The 6,145-nt window shown below is 49.3% G+C and overlaps 1 protein-coding gene across 5 annotated transcripts in view; it reads left to right on the top strand.

Annotated features, from left to right (window-relative positions):
- Positions 1-2,794: 2,794 nt before the first annotated feature.
- The window catches only part of MKNK1 (MAPK interacting serine/threonine kinase 1), a 42,144-nt gene continuing 38,793 nt past the window's right edge, over positions 2,795-6,145 (top strand). For 4 of the 5 annotated variants that reach the window (XM_036854728.1, XM_036854672.1, XM_036854645.1 and 1 more), the window contains exon 1: positions 2,821-2,917. The gene's annotated coding sequence lies outside the window, so the exon portion shown is untranslated. Of the gene's footprint in view, positions 2,918-6,145 lie in introns of all 5 variants that reach the window. The other variant, XM_036854690.1, reaches the window with a different exon arrangement.

Below are 6,145 nucleotides of genomic sequence, written 5' to 3'. Positions count from 1 at the left end.
GGGCCCTGGTGGGAAGCTGTGGTCTGGGTGCCACATGGCTCCTGGGCAGGCTGTGGAAGGAACTGGGCCAGAATGGGGCAGGGAGGGCTTTTTGTCCAGAGATCCTGGGCCATGTGGAGGCCTGGCTGATGTGGTCATGTCTGGCCCAGCTCTCCAGGGTGGAGTCACCAAGGTTTTCCCAGGGCTCTGAGAATCCTAGACCCAGAATTCCTGGGCTAGGCTAGGAACCTCAGAGTGGGGAGGGCTGGCCCTTACCTTCGGGGAACTCAGTCTCCTGGGAAAGTCTTTCCTGTTTCAGCTCAGGTCACCTGGCATTGGCTGCTCTCACTCCACCCCCTTAATCTGGGTGGTTTATTGGAGCTAATGGGTTAAGGAACAGGGCAGAAATACAGCCCTAACTGTAATCACAGTAGAGGAAACGCTTCTCAAAAGAAGGCTGTCTGTCGGGTGCTGGCTAGAGCTCCAAGTGGTGGCAAGACATGGGGCTGACTCCTGAGCTTCTTCCCCAGGAGACACCTGATGCTCTTAGCTCAGGTCTTGCCGTCAGTCCACTGCCCCTTACCCTCAACTGCCCAGCCAAGAGTTGAAAACCAGCTTGGTTCCTAAGAGTCAGCAAAGGCCCACCTAGAGCTCTTCCTTCTACCTGAGGAGACAGCCTGGCTTTGTGCAGTGCCTCTCCTGGGAGACAGAGACCTGGGTTCCAGCCCCAGCCCAGCCCCCAAGGTACTCTGGCATGTACTTCACGATCAGGTGTGGAAGTGAGGGACTTACTGATCTCTAAGCTCCTTCATTACAGTCTGTGGATCATTCACAATAATAACTAATACTATGTGTTAGGTACAGCTCTAGATGCTTGACATATAATAGCTTGTTGAATCGTTTGTCTTTGGCTAGTTGCCTAGCTCCCTTCCTGGTGCCCGGTATCCCTCCTTTCATTGCTGTAGGATCTGTAAGGCCCTGCACTCTGCAGCCCCTTCTTCTGGCTTACCAGAGGAGGCCCCAGTCCAGCATTCTAAAAGGTGGCTCTGCTTGCATACCTCCTATGACAGGTCACGGACTACTTCCTCAATTAGTGGACAGCTTAGACTCTTAGAAACTTCAGGCTCTGGGATCATAGTTGTTCTGGAATACACCATATGAGTGTAGACTTATCTCAGAACTGTGTGGCCAAGGCCTGCACCTTACATGACAATGTCTGAATACATCAGGAAGCCCTCACAAAACTATTTTGAGAAATTCAGAGACAGATGCTTGGAGAAGACTAGACAGAGAAAGGAGAAGATAAAAGAGAGAGCTGAGGCCTCAGCTACACAGAGAAAAAAGCCCCCCATAGGGCAAAACTTGGCAGGAGAGGATCCTGGGAGAGGCAATGTATTGAAGGTAGCGGGATAGTTTGGCTCCCTTCCTCATTCCCTGCTCCAAATATTTTTACGGCTCTTGAGCCAACAGGAAAACAAACCCGTCTGCAGCCTAGCTGCCCAGGCATTCTCCCCACCTTGGAGCAGAGCATTCACCTGCTGAGTAAAAGATGCCCCACCACCCTTGGCCCCCAGGAACACTGCAGCCTGTTGGAAGTTTCCTGCTGCCACTCCCACTGCCCCATCATCAGGAGCTGTGTGGAGTGTGTGGTGAAGGGAGCCACAGGCATGGCTGGAGCTCCATCTGATTTGGGGAGCCCTTCCTTAAGCCATTCTTCCTCGGAGCCCCCCAGAGCCCTCATCTCTGCTGTTAACTGAACTTGGTTGCCATGCAGGGAACACAGCAATTTTGAGAACTTGGGTTGGAACACAGACCTAAGGATCATCTAGCTATTGAGACATTCAGGGAACAGAGATGGGAACAGGCCAGCGCAGCCTCTGAGGACTTGAAGCTTGGATGGGCCTGGAAGGCGATGGTGGGGGAGGTCAACTTACACAGGGGCTTTCAGGTTGAACTGAGAGATTCTGGAAGTGACTTACTTAATACAGAAGCTTGGGAGAAACCGCCCCCACTCCAGCCGTCACCCAGACTGGGAAATCTAGCAAAGCCTTGAATGTTCCCTATTGTTCCAGACCTCCAGACCTCCTTCCATCATACAGATGAGAAGACTGAGCCCAATAAGGGAAAGGGAACGAACATTGGTCGGGTGGATGATGGGAAGGAAGTCCAAGAGGCTCTTTCACGAGCATTGCTCGCCAGACCCTCACAGCAATCCTGAGACAGGCAGGGAAGGGATGTTGACTTCCATTTCACAACGGAGGAAACACACTCAGTTAGGGCCTGACTTAACCCCAAGTCAGCACTCTCACTCCCTCATCACACTTGCAGCCTAGGGGAGGGGAGGGGAGCCTGGTTGAAATATTAATTTATTTGCAGGTAGTTTTCTGCAAGAAATGAACTTTTTACGTTTTTTTATTTTAAACCACCATTACCCACTGGGGGTAATACTTTACTCAAGGAGAAACTCTCACGGTGAAATTACAGGCACGCAAACCTTTTAAGAAATTTTACAGAATTCGTTCTCGTTTTTAAAAAGACTGGCAGCATTTCCCCATATGTAAAAGGGATTTAAAAAATTCCTTCCCGGCATGCAGAAGCGCTCGGTAAATATAATTATACCTGCTGCTGCCGGGCCTCCTCCTTCCTGGCACTTCCCGGCTTTCCCGACCTCCTCGCAAGAAAGGTACTGCCAGAAGGAGCTAAGCCCCGCCCCCTATCCCAGCAACCTCCCCGCCCTTCTCCCGTCACGCCTGCGCAGTTTGCTTAGCCCCCCCCCACACACACTCTCGCTGGGCGTAGCCATCAGGACGCAGGCGCAGCTCCTCCCTACACGCCGTCGGGCCCACGCCCTCGGGGCTAAGATCACCTCTTCCGTGTTTTTGGCTGAGCGAGCTGCTGGCTGGGAGTGTGCGACAGGCCCTGCCGGGAGTCAGCTGAGGTAAAGTCCAGACAGCGAGGTTTCCCTGCCAGTGAAATGGTGCGGGGAGGGGCGGGGGGGTTTGTGAATGAGTCGTGTGCCTGGGACGGAGCAGTCGGGGCTTTCAGAACTGCCCGAGGTCACGACCAGATTCTGCTGCGGCGGACGGGGGGGGCAGGGACAGCCGAAGGGGACGCTTCTTTAGGGCTCTCCTTTGGCAGGGCTCCGTCTGGGACGAGCTGTGGGTGCAGCGTGTGTTTCCGGTCCGGGCTCAGCCTGTACCTAGGGTCGAGGCTTGGGTTGTGACAGGTGTCTGAGGTCGGAGTTCAGCCTGCGGCCAGCTTGAGACTCAGTCCCTATCAGGCTATATGGCTGGGCTCAGGTCTCAGGCAGTCCAACGTCATGAATAGTTTTTCATGTGAGGAATTTATCATATCTGTGTACTCCATTATTTTAAAGTTAGATGTTTTCATTGAAAAGCTCCTGACATAAGTGGGTCGCTGTACAGTGAGGAGAGAGAATAGTGTCAGGTAGCGTATCTCTCCTTAGGGAGTTTCCAGGCTACCTGTCAGATGGTCAGTAGCAGATCAGAGGCCATCGCTGGTGACAGGATTGAAGTGTTGGAAGTGCTTGAGTTTGGGTCAGGCAGTCCTGGGTTCAGATCTCACCTCTGCCACTTCCTAGCTGTGTGTTCTCGGGAAAGTCATTTCCCCTCTCAGAGCTTTAGTTTCTCCCGTATTAAAAGAGCTTAGGAGAGTCACTGTGAAGGTTGAATGGGATTACATGAGTCACCTTGTATGGCACCTGTCATGAATTGGGTGCTGAATATTTGGCGCATGAAATGGGTGTGATATCTAGGAATTAGGTCATTTTGGAATGGGGTACTTTAGAGAGGCCTTGGGGGAAGAGTTAAGGTGACTTAGGTCTTGAAGCCTTAGTGGGATTTATAGGTGGAACTGACCTTGCAGGTTGGGTCAGTGCTTACTGACCAGTGCCCATGTGCCCAGCACTGTGCTGGGCATTTCATATATATTGTTTCACTAGATCCTCAGCCTCTGACCAAGTGCTTTCAGCCCCACTGTACTTAGCTTCAGCCCCTGTAAAGAAGGCTTGGCTGGAAGTGATGTAAAGAGGAGATCCAGGATTGGTTTTTTATGTGGAGCTGGGCCAGCTGGAGACTTTGGTGCTCCCTCCCCAACTTCTCCCACATCAGCTCTTCCTGTTCTGTGATCCATAGGGTTAACTGGGTTTTTGACTTTGTCTGGAAGGCCTGTTATGCTAGCAGATTTTGATGGTTAAAGGGCCTGGCAAGGGAACACCTCTTAAACTCAGATTACATGAAGCTGAACCTGGGCAGTGAGAAGCTCTGTGAACAGGAGCTGTTGGATTCTGGCACATACTTATGAAGCTTCCCGTAGTAATCTAGTAATTTGGTTCCTTTTGCATCCTTTTCATGGGTGCCCATGTGATCTTCCTGAGACAGTGTTCTCATCATGTTATATCTCTGCTCAGAAACCTTGGTGGGCCTCGTTGCCTGCCATATAGACTTCGGACTCTTCAGCCTCATGGATGAGTCCCTCCATAATCTGTTCCCAAATCTCTCTCCTGCTCTGTTTCCCTTTGTTCTCCCAAAGCTGCACCCTGTGGCCCAGGCAAAATAAACTTTTTTTTTTTTTTTTCTCAAGTACTCCCTGCATGTTCCTTTGCCTATATTCCGTCTTCCTGAGGTTCCCACCCCCCCATCTTTCAAGGCCTGTGTCTCATGTAGCTTGTCATTGAAGCTTCTCTGGTCCCCCCTACTGGATTAGTTGCCCCCTTCCCATCTTCCGTAGCAGAGGCTACACCTCAAATATAGCTCTTATTACAGTCTGCTTTGGGATGTGTCACCCCATATGTACTCTGACTACAGTGGTGGAAAGGGATCATGTCTGTTTCATACCTCCTCTGCCTAGCACATAGTAGGCCTCTGCAGTGTGTGCAGTCGAATGAGTCAGTGACATTTTTTATTTACTCGCTTTGGTCTTTGTTTTATGAGCTTTCATGTTCAGAGTGGGCCTTTGTGTTCTTCCTTCTCTTTGTGCCTAAGGAGGGCCCTAGTTTAGACTGATGGTGCCCTAATTACAGGCATCAAAGGTAAGAAAGTGCAGGAATTCTGCACAAGGCAGGATTCTTCATTGCTGCTATTGTTTTCAGGCTCTTGTCTTGCCTTTGCTGTGAGTTTTGTTGGCAGGGAGGTGGTGCTCTGTTCAGGAACCTGCACTGAATGTGTTATAGTTGACACAGGGGAAGGTACACAGGTGGTTTACTAATCAATTGTCCTGGCCTTGCCTTGGTCTTGGCCCCTCTCTTCTGGGAACCAGCAGCTACAATTTTTCCTTGCCAACAGCTTCAGCATCTGGAACAGAAGGCTGTTTGTTGATCATAGAAAAATATACCTCGTTAAAGGTAGAAGGAGCTTGGGAACCGTCTGGTTCTACTTTAGTTTTACAGATGGGGAGAGGCCCAGAGAGGGGAAAGGACTTGATCAAGATTGGACGAGACATCAGTCAGTGGTGGAGATAGTACTAGAAGTGAAAAGTCCTGACTCTGTTTTTTCCAGTCTACTACATTATAATAAAATTCTGACATTTATTGAGTACTTACTATGCGGCAGATACTGTTTTAAGCGCTTTTTATGTAACATCTCAAAACTCTATATTTTACAGACTTAGAAACTGAGACAGCTAGAAATCATTCAGATCTATTTTCGGGTTCCCCAACTCTGCTTTTTAATATGGGTTTAATGACTGTCGTCTCCTAACCAGTGGGGTGGAACAGTTCTCCAGGGTCACCCTACTTCCATGAGTGAGAGACGTCCTCCCAGCCACATCTCCCTGTATCCTGAAGAGATGTCTTGAGAGGAGTCCAGAGTGTGTTGAAAGAAAGGATGAAAGAATGAAGCAAACCAACATGAGTATTGGTAGCTCTTAGTTTAGGAATATTAGTATACTTTAAAAATTGCATGTTGATCAAGTCAGGCAGTGAAAGCAGAATTTTAGAGTAAACTCAGTCCAGGATCTTTCTGTAAAGATGCCCAGTCAATGGTGGCAAGATTCAGTTTAATAAACGCATATTGAGCTCTTGCTATGTACAAGACCCAGGTGTTGAGAAATATATACAGAGGAGAACAATGCATTTCTTGCCCTCCTATAAGTAGTTCTCTTTTTTTTCCAATGCACATTCATTTTTTTTATTAGTTATCTATTTTAT

Source organism: Balaenoptera musculus, chromosome 1 (genome assembly GCF_009873245.2).
Source record: "Balaenoptera musculus isolate JJ_BM4_2016_0621 chromosome 1, mBalMus1.pri.v3, whole genome shotgun sequence".
NCBI classification, from domain to species: Eukaryota; Metazoa; Chordata; class Mammalia; order Artiodactyla; family Balaenopteridae; genus Balaenoptera; species Balaenoptera musculus.
The sequence above is the reverse complement of the archived record's forward strand: the minus strand, read 5'-3'. Positions and strand labels throughout refer to the sequence as shown.